Source organism: Silene latifolia, chromosome Y (genome assembly GCF_048544455.1).
Source record: "Silene latifolia isolate original U9 population chromosome Y, ASM4854445v1, whole genome shotgun sequence".
NCBI lineage: Eukaryota > Viridiplantae > Streptophyta > Magnoliopsida > Caryophyllales > Caryophyllaceae > Silene > Silene latifolia.
Genome location: NC_133538.1, coordinates 371,330,470 through 371,347,012, shown reverse-complemented (window position 1 = coordinate 371,347,012; position 16,543 = coordinate 371,330,470). Strand labels below are relative to the sequence as shown.

At 37.0% G+C, this 16,543-nt stretch overlaps 1 non-coding gene across 1 annotated transcript; it reads right to left on the bottom strand.

The window, feature by feature from the left end:
- Positions 1 to 796: 796 nt before the first annotated feature.
- On the bottom strand, positions 797 to 903 carry LOC141636993 (small nucleolar RNA R71). Its single transcript, XR_012541558.1, has one exon. It is a non-coding gene; the product is annotated as a small nucleolar RNA R71 (small nucleolar RNA).
- Positions 904 to 16,543: the final 15,640 nt, after the last annotated feature.

Sequence of the window (16,543 nt, the reverse complement as noted above, 5' to 3'; positions counted from 1 at the left end):
TGTTTGTGAAGTATAAATTGTGTTTTGTATCGACCATTGACCAACGACCACATATACTTAATTGTGAACACGAAATGGCCTCGATCAAAAATGGCGCGTTCTTAGGGGACGGTGTTTAATTGATTCAAGATTTCTTTTATTGTTATTAGTTGTGTCTTTTTCACCTTGGGGAAGTAAAACTCCTCAAGGCTTGTTCTAATTGTCTTCGAGTTGTTTGATATTTTGCATGTCTAGAAGGTCACAAGGTGATTTGTTACCTTTTGACCGTGAAATCGAAAGAACCTTGACGAATAATAGGAGACTTGTTAGGAGGAATTTGAGAGGTGTTGGTGAAGTTGTTCAACCCACTAGTGAGTTTGTCAATCCTTTCGCAATAGAAGGAGAAGAAAACCCATTACACAATATCCCACAAAATCCACCTACAATGCCTAAATTCTCGTCACACTCTATACCCACCGAGGAGAATCTACCAAATGGTACTCCTACACCGCAACATCTCACCGGTAATTTTATTGCCAAGTCCGCCTTCATCCAACTAGTTGAGAGGAGCCAATTCGGGGGAATGCCTAGTGAGGACCCTCATTCTCATATGGAAACCTTTTGCGATTATTGTGATGCTATCTCTCAAACGGGCGTGACTCAAGACCAAATAAGATGGGTCTTATTTCCTTTTTCGTTAATCGGCACCGCAAAGCAATGGTTGAAGGGCCTTGATAAGGCCACCCTTGGAATAGATTCTTGGAAGAAGTTAGCTCTAGCTTTCTACAAAAAATTCTACCCACTGGAAAAGACTAACATGCTAAGAGCTCAAATTACGGGTTTTAAGCAAAGGGATGAAGAATCTTTGTATGAAGCTTGGGAGCGGTTCAAAGGTATTTGTCGCTCATGTCCTCACCATGGACTTAGCGAATGGTTTTTAGTGCAACAATTTTGGAATGGTTTATATGAAGATTCTAGGAACATTCTCAATATGGGATCAAATGGAATGTTCACCGAAGTTGATGACAATCAAACATGGAACAAGATTGAGGAAATGGCGGTCCATAATTCACAATATAGTAGACCTCGCAAGGCTACTAGAGGAGGAAAGCATGAAGTGGACTCCGTTACTCAATTGGGTGCTCAACTTAGTGCTCACATTGACACAATCAACTTGAAGTTTGAACAAGCTATGGCTAGACTTGAGGAAAACTCAAAAACATCAAAGCATCATGTCAATGCCATGACGGCATCCTCATCAATCCCAAGTGGGATATGTGAGAATTGTGGAACTTTGGGACATGACCCAAGTGAGTGTAGGGGAACAACCGAACAAGTTAATGCTTTCCAAGCTTACAAAAGTGGTACCCCTTATTCAAATTTTTACAATGAAAACACCAAGTTCCATCCAAATCTCTCATACAAAAGCCAAAATGTTCAAAACCCTCAAACAACATACACTCCACCACCCATGAGGAACCAAAATCAAAGACCCTTTTACAATCAAAACCAAGGTTACCAAAATCAAAATCCATACAATCACCAAAATGACCAAGGTTTTGATGTCCAAAAAGCGGTCCTCCAAATGCAAAAGAATCAACAAGAATTTTTCACTCAAATGCAAAAAGATAGCCAAGCAAAAGACACCACCATCAACAACATTCTAGCTCATACCAAGATGTTGGAAACACAATTGACTCAACTAGCATCTTCAAGCTCACAAAGACAAAAGGGGCAATTACCACCTCAAAGTAATCCCCCTAGACATGAAACGGTTAGTGCCATTCACTTGAGAAGTGGTACAAGATATGAAGAACCGAAGGAGCAAGTTGAGGATGAAGTTGTGAAAGCTAGTGAAAAGGAAGAAATTGTGCAAAGCCCCAAAGAAGGGGAATCATCAAAAGAAGAAAGTTCAAAGAAAAATGAAGACAAAGCCAAAGAAAAGGAGCCCATTGTGATTAGACTTCCTTTTCCAAGTCGTCAAGCCAAGCCCAAATTTGATGATCAACTTGGAAAGTTCATGGAGATTGTGAAGAACTTAGAAGTCTCAATTCCTTTCACGGAATTAATCAATCACGTATCGGCCTATGCAAAGTACATGAAAGATATCCTCACAAAGAAGAAGTCGATCCGGAAACTTGAGACTATCGCCTTCACTAAGGTGAGTAGTGCAATACTTCAAGGAAGTTCACCTCCAAAGTTAAAGGATCCGGGAAGCTTCTCAATACCGTGTACCATTGGCGACACGACGATCAACAAAGCCTTATGTGATCTAGGGGCTAGTGTGAGTGTCATGCCGTACTCGGTGAGTAAAAGGTTGGGAATGGGAGAGCTTAAATGCACCAATATCACACTTCAAATGGCCGATAGATCGACGAAGACACCATTAGGGATATGGGAAGATGTCCCCGTGCGAATTGGGAAGTTTTTCATCCCGGTGGACTTTGTCATTGTTGATATGGAGGAAGATTCCAACATTCCAATCATCTTAGGAAGACCTTTCCTACACACCGCGGGTGCGGTGATTGATGTGAAACATGGAGAGCTCACTCTAGAAGTGGGAGATGAAAGCATAACTTTTAATCTTGACAAGACCATGAGAGCTCCTCGTTTGCATGAGCCATGTTTCATGATTGATCATTATAGCCGAAAAGATGAAAGGAAGAAATCGGAACTCCAATGGAGGAAGAAAATTGAAGATGCTCCATTCAAAGAGCAAGTGAATTGTAACAAGGAGAGCTTGCAAAGCTCATCAAAATCAACCAAGGAAGAAGAAGATGGCCTCATTGGCCAAGAAAAGAAATTGGGAGAGTTGTCTCCATCTAAGCAAGAGATTTTCAATGATCAACTCAATGAAGTTTGTGGTCTTTGGGACGACGAATTTGAAGGGATCTTTAATCCCTACATTGGGCATGCCATCGATCATGATCAACAACAAGGGCCACGGTCTATTGAGGACCTCTACCATAACAATGAACAAGCTTTTGATTACTTCTTCAAGGTGTTGAGCAACATAAACAACACCTTGAACATGCCCCCTTGACATCTCATCAAGAATGAGAGTTTGGTGGAGTCCTCCCTAAACCACCACTTGTAAATATTTCTAACTCCCTAACTTACATTTCAATTCTTGTAATGCATTTTTTTTGTCATTTTTGGATTTTTATTTACTTTGATCAAAATAATTGTCATGTAAGAGAGAAGTGAGGGAGGGACTAACGATTTCAATTGATGTAGTGTGGGGATGGGAATTGCCTAGGCTATTCATGCCTTAGTAGTGCCCCCACAATGAAGAACACAAGAAATGAAGAAGAATGGAAGAATGGTAAAGGGAAATGCATTGTGCACGAATGAAGTGAATCCGGGTACAAAGGACCAGAATCCGAGCGGATTCCTGAAAATCCGCCCGTCTTCAACAATCCGAGCGTCCTGACCAAAAGACGCCCGTCCTGAGCTGAGCTGAAATTGAAAATTTCTTGACTGTTAAAGAATCCGAGCGGATTTCTGGGAAGACGCCCGTCTCACAGAATCCGTCCGTCTTGTGAACAAGACGCCCGTCTTCTTTGTGAAGAAAACAAAGAAATTTCTCTCGGATGAAATCCGTCCGTCCCGCAAAGCAAATCCGCCCGTCCCTACACGGGGAAGAATCCGAGCGGATTCCCTGAATCCGCCCGTCTTTAGGCGAGCTTCTGAAAATTTTGAAGCTGCAGAATCCGCACGGATTGTGCCTAATCCGCACGGATTGCCCCTGCGTTTTCGAAAATTTCGACTCTTTTAAATACCCTCCCACCTTCATTCCTTCAATCATTCATTCATAAACACTACCCTAAACATCAAAACCCTCATCCTCTCCATCACAAAAACAAAAACCCTCAACAAAATCCACCAAAATCAAATCAAACCATCCTTCAAACAACAAATCAATCACTCCATCTTCAATAAAAATCAAAACCAAGAACAAAATCTTCAACCTTTGAGTCGATTTTTGTTTTCATAAAGGCAAAGCCTTTCACCTTCAAATCGATTTGGGCATTCTACAAATTGAAGATTTTTGATTCTTTTCTTGGTTAGTTCATCAAATGGCAAGGACAAAGGGTGCAACAAAGGCACCAAAGGCAAAGGCTCTCTCTCAAAGGCAAAAAGCTCTCCAAACAAAGAAAGCTTTGGCAATGGTGGTATCAACACCAAATTTGGAAGTGCAACAACAACAACAACAAACTTCTATGGGAGCATCACCTTCTACTCCGGTAATCGATCAACTCTTGCATTATCCGGAGGTAACTTTTATTTCCGATACCCATAGAAAGACATTTGCCAAGTTTGCTATGAAATCAATTCAATCCACCAAATTCATATGTAAAGATGCTTTGGAGAAATTGGGTGTTCTTGAACAAACAAAAGCCTTTTTCAATGCCATGGGTTTGAAGAAATTGTTTGAAACAAAGGAATTGACATACCCTTCCCTTGTCTTGGAATTCTTAAGTTCTTTAAAAGTCACCAAAGTTGAGAATAGGGAAAATCTTGAGTTTCGTCTAGCTAACATTAGTAGACGCATTACCTTTAAGGAATTGGGTGAAATTTTGGGCCTTAGCGATGAATCGAGATATTTTAAGCATTATGGAAAGTATGACCCCGAGCCTCTTTGGGAGGCAATCTCCGGGAAGAAATTTGATGATTTTCATGCTTGTCGTGCTCTTTTGGTCCATCATCCGGGGATAAGAGTATGGCACAAAGTTGTGGGAAATACCATAATTGCTAGGAAAGACACCAATCATTTCACAAGACTTGATTTTATTCTCCTTGAATCGGCTTTGAATATCGGAAGAATCCATACCAAGCCTTTCAATTCTTTGAGGCTATTGGTTGATAGATGGCTCCATGTTGATAGTGGGAAGAAGGGTACAACCGTTATTGTTAATGGCGGCCTAGTCACGGTCCTAGCCAAGCACTTTGATCCTAATTTCAATAAGGATAGCAAGTACAAGGCAAAGGAAGGTGGCCATCTTATTGATATGCCTATCATGATTAACAAGTTCAAGTGGGTTGCTCAAAACCCCTTTGACACCAAGTATGGATGGCTTACTAGTGAGGCTCGATCATTCACTTTACCCGCAAAGATTTGTCGTCTAAGTGTCCACCGGACCAACTATCTACTTCCCCTATCCGAAGAAGCCGAGTACATCATTCAACAACAAAAGGGTGATCATGAAACTCCCTCCTCTTCCATTGTTATACCGCCTTACCCCTTTGTGTATGAAGAGTTCAAACCGCAAGGAGTTGAAATTGGGAAAGACTATGTCACTCTTCTTATGCAAGCCATGCACAAGCAAGCTTATGAAGATCGGAAGAATGCTTATTTGGCTCAATATCCTCCCCTCTTACATTTAGCTAGGCAAGGACTCCTTGATCCATCTTGTCCTTTGCCTAGTTGGGCGGATAAAGAAGCCTTGTTTCCGGGTGCATCTAGGGACGTGGTGGAAGACAATGAGGTTGTTGGAAATGGTGAAGAAATTGATGATAATATTGAGGAAGAAGCAAGTGGAGATGGAGAAAGAGATGGTGAAGATGATGATGAGCAAGATAATGAAGAAAGTGAAGAATAAAGTGCCAAGGAAAGTGGCAATGTGACCACTTCTCATGAGGGAAGTGATGATGATGATAGCATGATGGAAGACTAGCCTTGGAGACTCCTACACTCCCATGGTTTGTCTATATCTCTTTGTATTTTATTTCATTTTGATCATTGTTGGTTTAGTCCTAGCAACATCAAAGGACTCACACCTCGGTACCATTGAGGTGTTCTTTATTGTTCCTATTTGTAAAATCCAAAATAACAATCTAGTTTCATGCATAGCATAGTGTGTGCATGAACTATACCCATCCTTGACATTAGCAATAGTGTCTTATTTGGTTTGGGGAAGTTAATGCATACACAACGGGAGGTAATCTAAATTATCCTCTCCGTCATAACAAAAACCATGCATCATGTAGTATAGCTTAGTGTAGAATTGCATTTAGTATAGAAATCATGCATCATCTTTGCATAATTTCCATCATTTTGGCCATTGAGGACAATGCCCATATTAGTGTGGGGATGGGAATTCTAACACTTAACTTTTATTCAAAAAACCCATAAAAATTGAAAAATTTCAAAAATCATAAAAATTGAAAAAATTGAAAAACCAAAAACAAGTTCATTTCCTTTGTATATATTGTCTTGTATATATTGTGTTTGTTTATCCTTGTTCACTTTGATTGACTACGCCACATCCGAGACATGAGGATATTGAAGACCGCATGGTATGATCTTTCCAATCTCCTTTTTCCTCTTTATGTTAATGACTATGTGGCTTTATTTTGATTGATGCGGTAAAAACAATGTGAATTTAGGATTGCATTTAGTTTATATGGCATATTAGTTGGTAGAATCATTTGCATTAGGATGTGTATATGTTAGTTGCATCATGGCATGTAGTTGCATGTTAGAAAAATTTTTGCGAAACCGTCTATTTGGGAAGCTTGACAAGTATATATAGGCCCTAGTAGATGCTTTTTATTCTTAAGACTTTGCTTGTTAGAATGCTTGTAAAACACCCTAGGATGTGTCATGCTAGTATCCTTTGACCCATGGTTTAAGGCCTAGTCAAGAGTACCTTGTGGTGTGATAACTCCTTGGCTACCGTTTATTCCAAGGTGACCCTTGAAACCATGCATACATCTATCATTCATCCATGTTCTACCACATTTTTGTCATCAAAGGGAATGGGCACAAAAAGAAATCAATTTGAGTTCAATGAAATGAAAAGTGAAAGAAAGTTTGCAAAAATGCATCAAATGAAAAGAGGAGCAAAAATAGAACTCCTAAGCTTCAAATACAAGGCACCCTCGTTACTAATTGGGGTGACTTTGAAAATGTTCAAAAAAAGAAATGCAAAAAAGTTGTCAAGTATTGAAAAGCCAAAAATCAAAAAGAAATGGCAAGAAAGTGTTCTCAAATGTCAAATGCCAAATGAAATTGGGGGAAAAAAACAAAAACAAAAGCAAACTCCCAAAATGAAACTCAAATATCTATTGATCCCTTTATCCATCGTATCCATTTTTGTGCATGGTAGAGAGGGGACGACCCTTCTTCTTGTCTAGGCAAGAGGGGAATTCCGCGATCCTCCAGTGTTTCTAACACCATAGGGAATCTACTCTTGACAAAAGCATTTAACGATTGAGGACAAAGGTACCCTAGCTTGACACAACTTGGAGGTGATTTATTGGTATCCTTCTAGGCTTAGTAGTTTGAACAAATTGCATCTATGAAGGATTGTGTACCCTTGAATTGCTTCCCCTGTAGATAATTTCCGCCACTTAGATGAGGAAAGTGGCTATTCTTTTTGTAGATGCATCCATTATGTGATTTTATGTGCTTTAATGTTTGGATGTGTCGCCATTTTGGCAAGACCCACCTTGCCTTGCAAGAAGGCATCCTACCTCATGGTTGTCTTGTTGTGAGTTGAAGGGGCGGAGTGAGACCCGCTAATTGTCTCATATCGGCTATTATTATTAGGATAGGTTAGTTTTGGTCCTAGTCTTTGTCACCTCTTTACTCGGGACGAGCAAAGGTTCGGTTTGGGGATATTTGATGTGACCATAATTGGCGCATATTTAGCCCCGAATTACCATTGTTTCCATGCTTTTTAGTGCCTATTTGGGTCATTTCTTATCTTTAGTTCTTTGTTTTGCATATTCTTTGAGATTTTGATCCCTTGGTAGGAAAGGAGTAAGAATCTTGCATTTTCATGGCAAAACGAGGCTAAATTGATTGTATTCAATGACCAAGCATCAAGAAGAGACAAGACTAGAAGGCCTTTGTACATATTATAGTAGAAGAGCAATGTTGAGAAAGGATCCTTGCGTCCCCAAGGAAATCCCCAAGGAATTTATGAAGAAAAGGGAAGAAAAGAAGAAGAATTGACGCTGACCAACAATCCGAACGGATTGCGGACAATCCGTCCGTCCGGCCTCAACAATCCGAGCGTCCCTCCTTGGAATCCGCTCGGATTCCCCCTCAACAATCCGAGCGTCCTTCTCCTGAATCCGCTCGGATTGCCCAGCCCAAATCCGGCCGTCCCGACTCTAATCCGCACGGATTTCAAGACAAAGACGGATTTCATTCTTCAAGCTACGAAAAGAGAAGCCCTTCTCTCGGAAAATACCGGGTCCTCCTTGCTCAACTTAAAAGTGTAATTACTAGTTTAGCCCTTAGTTAACCCTAATGCATCCTCCCTAATTTCCACTATAAATACCCCATTAGGCTAATTAGAGGAGCATGTTCTTCTTATCAATAATTAGTGTAGTTAATATCAATCAAATCTCTCTTCAATATTGTAATCAAGTATTAATCAAGTTTTAATCCAAGTTTTAGTTCTTTAATCTCTCTCTTGTTCTTCCTTTATTTTGGGTAATTGAAGATTATTTGGGTTATTATTGGGAGATTGACAACCTCTCAATCTAGGATTCAAGTACTTCTATTATTCTTGCTTTATTATTGGAATCATTAGTAGGTATAATCTCTTAATCCCTTTTTAATTATTGTTAATTACTTTCATTTATTCATCATGTTTCATTATGTTAGTATGATTGACAACCTTTCTAGCATGATCAACATGATAATGAGTGAGTAGTCTCTTAGCTAGGGTTTAATGGGTGATTAGGGAAACCAACATGGGGAATGATTCATGCTTAAATCAATATGCTTTCATATCTTATTTGCTTGCTTGTTTTGATCTTAATACATGCACATGTTATATTTGATGAAATGCTAAGCCTATGAATCCTTGCATTTACTATCATCTTCTATCTTTTCAACTTGACTTGTAAGACATAACCCAACTCGAGTCTTGTTAGACCATGCATGTGTTGAGTAGGAAAGATTAAGTCGACTTGTAGGTGTTGTACAATCTAATCGATTCGGCTCCGGGACCCAAACTTTCCTAGGATTGTAAGATATAACCCAACTCAATCCATCACAACAATAATTGCTTGCTTATAATTTGAGAACATGTTTGTATGATCATATCCCATGATTTCCCTATGAACCCATAACACCCTAGTGCCTTTAATCAATTGTTTACACCCCTTATTCTATTCATCTTGCTAGTTTATTTTCATTGCTATTTTAGTTTAGTGACCTTCTACACCAACTCAATTTGTGACACCCCTAGACACTACTAGTTACAATAGAATTCTCATTTCAATACCCGTCCCTTGGGATCCGACCTTTACTTGCCTCTTTACTAATTGTAGAGTTGTTTGTGAAGTATAAATTGTGTTTTGTATCGACCATTGACCAACGACCACATATACTTAATTGTGAACACGAAATGGCCTCGATCATGCGTACTAATAATCAAAACTTCAGTGAATGCTCGACAAAAATTTCTTATCTATAACTCTTAGACCTTTCTGTATAACTTCATAAACCAGTATGCATAACTCCATTCATGGATTGTGAACTTCTTCTTATTTATTACTCTTAAATCTTAATGTATAACTTCACCTACGATTATGTAGAACTCTTAAATCTTAATGTATAACAACACTATGACTTGAGCCAACAATATGTACAACTCCAGTATTTATTTATGTATAACTCTAAGATTTTGATGTATAACTCTTACAACTTTCTATATAACTCTAGATTGTTATAAATAATTAGAAGTTTCACAATCCATTAATGGAGTTTACATAAATTTGGCTGAAGTTATACATACTGCTGTACAGAAGGGTCTAAGAGTTATACATAAAAATTTTAAAAGTTATACAGAAGGGTCTAAAAGTTATACATAAATTTGGCTGAAGTTTTACATACTAATGTATAGAAGGGTCTAAGAGTTATACTAAATATTAGTAGAAGTTGTACATATAGTTGTAATATTTATGTAAAACTCCAGTAATGGATTGTGAACCTTCTAATTATTAATAACTCTAAGATCTTGATGTACAACTTTAGAGTACACTATGTATAACTCTTCCACATTTATGTATAACATCAACTAATCCTGTTTGTCAATCAGTTACTGGAGTTTTGATTAATAGTTGACTAACCCTTGAGTTGTAGATTATCAGTTACTTGTGAAAATCTTCTATGTTCCACGACGTCTTTTGAAACTGACGATCCTCAATAGATACAAGCTCGTGATTATGCCCCATGTAAAATCGGTCAATTACCAATACGCCATCCTTCATAAATAGCCTGATATGTGCTTTACACCCTACCCTCTTGATTGTATATTTCCTCTGCTTCGCATGTGTTAATCCCCTTTGCATTTCCTGTTCCGTTCTTCCGGTCTCAATATTTTTTATTACTACCTCGCCTTTTGGGACATATGTGAATCCCTATATGTTGCAAACCAATAACTTTGACTTGATTTCACCGTCACGCCATTTTTTCGTCGTATACTTCCAAACATCAGACCCACAAGCCAGTGCATAAATTTTATAAAATGTCACTGCCTCATCGATTTCAAAAAATTGTTGTCCTACACAAGGAGTAAACTCACTTGCTAAATGCTTGCAATACTCAGTTTCCGCTTCCGTTTCCGTTTCCTAGCCTTTACGACCCATTGATTATGAACAGAACCACACATCCATGAAATTGTAAGTACCATTATATGTAGTTAATTAAAACGACATGAGATAATTAAAACCACACATGCATGAAATTGTAACCAAGAAATATACAACTTCCACTTATTGTACATGTAACTTCCAACATGATATATATAACTTCAAAGCAATGTTAGTATAACTTCAATTAAGGAACGTATAACTTCTGCCAGGACATGAATAACTCTAAGCATATAATGTATAACTCCAACTCCAAAACAAGATAACTTCAACCTCGATTAGTATAACTGTAACTCTACAAACTGTGTAATTTTAACCTTGATAGTTATATGAAGTTATAAGAGTTATATAAAAGAAAACCTGACGTTAAAAGTCACCTCTCTGAAGCTACAGTTATCCTGACTGAAGTTATACATTACATGCAACTTCAAAGCAATATAAGTATAACTTGAATTAAGGAATATATAACTTCAGTGATCTGAACATGAATAACTCTATCAAATTAGGTTGTTTAATAATTTTTAAAATTCAAAATTAAGGGTAAGACTTACAGGAGTTATATAGTCTGTTACCTGAAGCAATAGAAAATAGTGTAAGAGTTAGAAAAAAGCCCACTGAAGTTATATCACGTTCTATGTAAAAGTTTATTAATATTTACATTTTTTTTAAAAAAGTACAATCTGCATGACGTTATATACACAGTCTGTATAATTGAAGTTATACATATATGGTTTATAGTTTTACATAAACCCACTGAAGTTAAGTCCACACATCCATGAAATTGTAACCCAGAAATATACAACTTCAACTCATTGTACGTGTAACTTCTAACAGGATATATATAACTTCAAAGCAATGTAAGTATAACTTCAATTAAGGAATGTATAACTTCAGTCAGAACATGAATAACTCTATCAAATTAGGTTGTTTAATACTCCCTCCTATTCGGGGTTTTCTTCCCCTTTGATGTGGGCACAAGATTTTAGGAGATGTTTGAAGAATGAATAAAGGAAGATGGTGGGGTTTGTGTATTGGAGAGAGGAATGAATAATTAGGAATTAAATAAGGAATTGTGAGTTAGGTGGGGTTTGATGATAGGAGAGAGAGATGAATAAAATAAGAGTAAAAGTTGAGTGGGGTTTGGTAATAGGAGAGAGGGATGAATAAAATAAGATTAAAAGTTTCCAAAATAAGAAAGGGGAAGAAAACCTGAATAATCCGTTTAAGGAAATAGGGAAGAAAATAGTGAATCGGAGGGAGTAATATTTTAAATTCAAAATTAAGGGTAAGAATCACAGGAGTTATATAGTCTGTTACCAGAATCTATACAAAATAGTGTAAGAGTTATAAAAAAGCCCACTGAAGTTATAACACATTGTATGGAATTTTTTTTTAATATTTACATTTTTTTAAAAAGTACAATCTGCATGACGTTGTATACACAGTCTGTATAATTGAAGTTATACATATATGGTTTAGAGTTTTACATAAACCCACCGAAGTTATAATACGTTCTTCATTAATATTTTAAATTTCCATACATTTTGCCATCTACATGAATATATGATTATCACAAATTTAGTTATAATATGTGCTTTGATCAACATGATGAACCTACCTAAATGATATTCATGAACAACAAGCTAAAACAATAATCAAGAACGCTTAGATAAAGAAAGCAAATAAACAACCAAGATTTCGAACTCACCATCGACGACAACTTCAATCTGCATATCATCCATTTCATGAACACTTACTGTCATTTTGATCGTGTTTTTGTGATGAACAATGACAATTTTTTTTATCTTCAACTAAATGTTCTGTGGAATGATGTTGATAAACAGTGGGAAAGAAATTTATCTTCCTTTTTTGATAAATTATAATGGGTTTGCAGAATTATTAGGGTTTTTTGGATGATTTTTATGGGTTTTCCTGGTTGAGATGTTTTACATGGTGAAAAGAATAAGGAAGCAAGCAAAATGAATAAGTTGGCTTTGTTTATTGCTTTGTTCGATGGATAGTACTGACATAAGTACACAGACAGTAACCTTTGTCTACCCTCTCTCATAGAATCAGGATTTTCCTTTTTTTTTACGCCAAAAACAGCCCCCTTCTCTCTTTATTTCATCCATTAGATTGACTCATCCAAGGGCTCTTATAAAGACTTAGGGCCTGATATGATATAAGGACTTATGAGAACCCTTCTCTCTCTCTCTCTCTCTCTCTCTATATATATATATATATATATATATATATATATATATATATATATATATATGAAGTTCTTATAAGTCCACCTAAATATTTGAGTCCCTAAGTCCTTACTACATCCCTTAGACCTTCCAATATGGATGGTTGAGATTGAAACCAAGAAACACACTTAACACTAATTAGTTTTCTATACACTAATTAATTCCACTTCTCTCTCTAGCTTTAATTATACATTCACTAATTGATTATTCTACACAATTAACACTATCTTTTGTCTTCTTATCCTTTCATGTTTATTGAGTTTTTTTATTGAGAGAAAGTTTATACAAATTTTGTGACACTTTTACTGTTTTACAAGTGTAACTTTAACAAAAAAAAAAAGTGTAACTTTAACAAAAAAAAAAAGCGGTTTTGACGGATATTACTTTGAAATTTAAAAATTTGAAGCAAGTTTACGACAAATTTTGTGTTTTACAAGTCTACGAGTGTAACTTTAACAACAAAAAGTGTAACTTTAACAAAAAAAAAAGCGGTTTTGGCGGATATTATTTTGAAATTTGAAATTTTGAAGCAAGTTTAGGATAAATTTTGCGTTTTAAGAGTGTAACTTTTTTTTTTACGACTAATATTATTTTGAATATTTCAAATTTTAACACAACTCATTGTAAATTGAGTGACTTATAAGTGTAATTTAGTCTTTTAGAAGTGTAATTTTAGTCCATTAAATTGTAATTTTAGTCTATTGAGAGTGTATCTTTAGTCCATATTAAAAGCGTAACTTTAGTCCACTAAAGTGTAATTTTAGTCCATTGAGAGTGTATCTTTAGTCCATATTAAAAGTGTAACTTTAGTCCATTAAAGTATAATTTTAGTCCATTAAGAGTGTAACTTTAGTCCTTGAGAGACTTACTTTTATCCATTAAAGTATAAATGTAACTTTAATAGAGATAAGTGTAACTTTAATAGAGATAAATGTAACTTTAACTTTAATAGAGATAACTGTAATTTTAATAGAGAAAAGTGTAATTTTAATAAAGAAAAGTGTAATTTTAATAGGGAAAAGAGTAATTTTAACTTTAATAGAAAAAAAATATAATTTTAATAAAGATAATTGTAATTTTAGTACCACTATGCAAACATTGGTGATAGAGTCAAAGCTAAAAGGGAAGAATTATCTCGCTGCTTCAAAAATCTCCAAGCTAACCCTCTTTCTCCTCTTTTTATTGAAGAAGAGCAAAAGATTTCTAAGGAATTCTAGAAACTGAAAGACATTGAAATGAAAATATTAGCCTAGAGAGCTAAACTTCATCAAATCAAACACTCTGATATCTGTTCTAGGTATTTCTTTGCAAAAATTAAAGAAAGACAACATCCAGGGGTTTGATGGTGCACATCATTCTGGACTTCAAAATGTTGGCAATGCTTTTGTTGATTACTATAAGCAGCTATTAGGGCAATCTGAGGTCCTTGAGCACATTGATCCTAAGGTAATCTCAGCTGGGCCAAAAGTTCCTGAGGTTGATCATGCTGGTTTAATTAGGCCTGTCACTAGGTCAGAAATTAAGGATGCTCTATTTGCAATTGACTCTCACAAAAGCACTGGCCTAGATGGTTTCTCAGCTGGCTTTTTTAAAGCTGCTTGGCAAACTGTGGGTTCTGATTTTTGCCTGGCAGTAGAGGACTTCTTTCACACTGGCTTCCTTCCAAAACAAGCTAATGTATCTCTTGTTACTCTCATACCCAAGAAACCCTCCCCTCAGTCTGTTAAAGATTTTCGGCCTATCTCTTGTTGCTCCACTATTTACAAGACTATTAGCAAGATTCTTACTAATAGGTTAAAGAGTATCATGCCCTCCCTTGTAGGACCTGAACAAGCAGCCTTTGTCCTGGGAAGAAGCTTATTTGAAAATGTGATGCTTACTCAGGGGCTAGTAAATGGCTACTCTAGAAAATATATCACTCCTAGATGTATGCTTAAAGTGGATATTAACAAAGCTTTTGATACCCTCCAATGGTCCTTTATCCAGGATATGCTTTCCCAGCTCAATTTCCCTTCACCTTTTATCAAGTGGATCATGAGTTGCATTACTGGCTCTTGGTTTACCCTTAAAGTGAATGGATCTCATCATGGGTTCTTTAAAGGGAGGAGTGGAGTGAGGCAAGGAGATCCTCTCTCTCCATATCTCTTTGTCCTTAGTATGGAAGTCCTCTCAAGAAGTCTCAGGAATATGTGCAAAGCCCCTAATGTCTCTTACCATCCTAAATGCTCCAGGATAGGATTAACTCATTTGGTTTTTGCAGATGATCTCATGATTTTCACAAGGGGAAATCTCCCATCTGTCCAAAAAGCTACTGATATTCTTTTTGCCTTTTCTAAATGGTTTGGTTTAAAAGCTAACTTGGAGAAAACCGAGGCTTATTTTGGAGGTGTTCAGACTGCAGTCAAGAATCTTATCCTAACAGCTGTAGGAATCCAGGAAGGCAAGTTTCCTTTCAGATACCTAGGAATCCCAATTAACACTGGTAGACTCACTGTGGACATGTACAGTGGCCTGTTGCTTAAAATTCAGAACATCATTGGGAGCTGCTCCATTCAGCATCTCTCTTATGCAGGCAGAATCCAAGTCCTAAATTCTATGGTTTTTGGTCTTAATAACTTTTGGTGTACTAGTATTTTGCTGCTAAGAGGCATCTGTGATACCATTGCCAAACTCAGCAGAGATATTTTTTGGGGGAGATCTGATAATACTAAGAAACTTGTTTTTAAAGCTTGGCACAGTATATGCGTTCCTTGGGATGAAGGTGGATTTCAGGTAAAGGCAGCTGATGTCTGGAACAAAGTTGCAATGCTTAAATAGCTTTGGAACCTGGAACAACAGCAAGGTGCCATCTGGATGTCTTGGATACAACACTACTTTCTGGATCATTGCACTGTTTGGGACCTTACACTCCAAAGCAGGCTTCCTGAAAGTCTTAAAGGGATCCTCAAAGTCATAGATGCTTGTATTGAACAGCTAGGTAGCATATCTGCTGTTAAAGCTCTACTGGCACGTTGCTCTATCAAAGGACAATTCTCTGTTCAAGCTGCCTATGAGGAGCTCAGATGAAAATATCCTGTTAGTCCTGTGTTCAAAGCAATTCATCAGAGCACAGTGCTATCCAGGCATCGAATAACATTAATGTTAGCTGTCCAGCATAAGCTTGCAACCATTGACCAACTGAATAATAGAGGTCTTCCCCTGGTGAACAGATATTACCTCTGTAAGTTTGCTGCTGATTGTGCTGACCATTTGTTCTTCAAGTGTGCATACACTAGTGAGCTGTTGAATCAGATTAAATAGTGGTTGCACCTGTCTACTCCTCACACTGATCTGCCATCTCTCCTTGTATCTGTTACTGCAAGGAACCAAAGGAAGCATTGGAGATATAGTCTGAACAACTGTAGTATTGGTGTTCTGGTTTACTCCATCTGGCAGGAAAGGAACGCTCTTGCTTTTGAAGGGAAAGAACAACCTACAGAAACTCCTCTTAGGAGAATTCAGTTCACTGTCAGTGCTGTGCTCCTTAATTCTGCCCCTGAGTCCATTTATGATTAATTTTTGGCTGCTTTAAATTCAGAATAGTTCACTCCATACTGTATAGCAAGGTTGTATAGGAGGTATATAAGCAATAGAAATATTGTATAGGGGATATTTGCTTTGTAATAACTCCCATGTACTCCATTTTGGAATATATG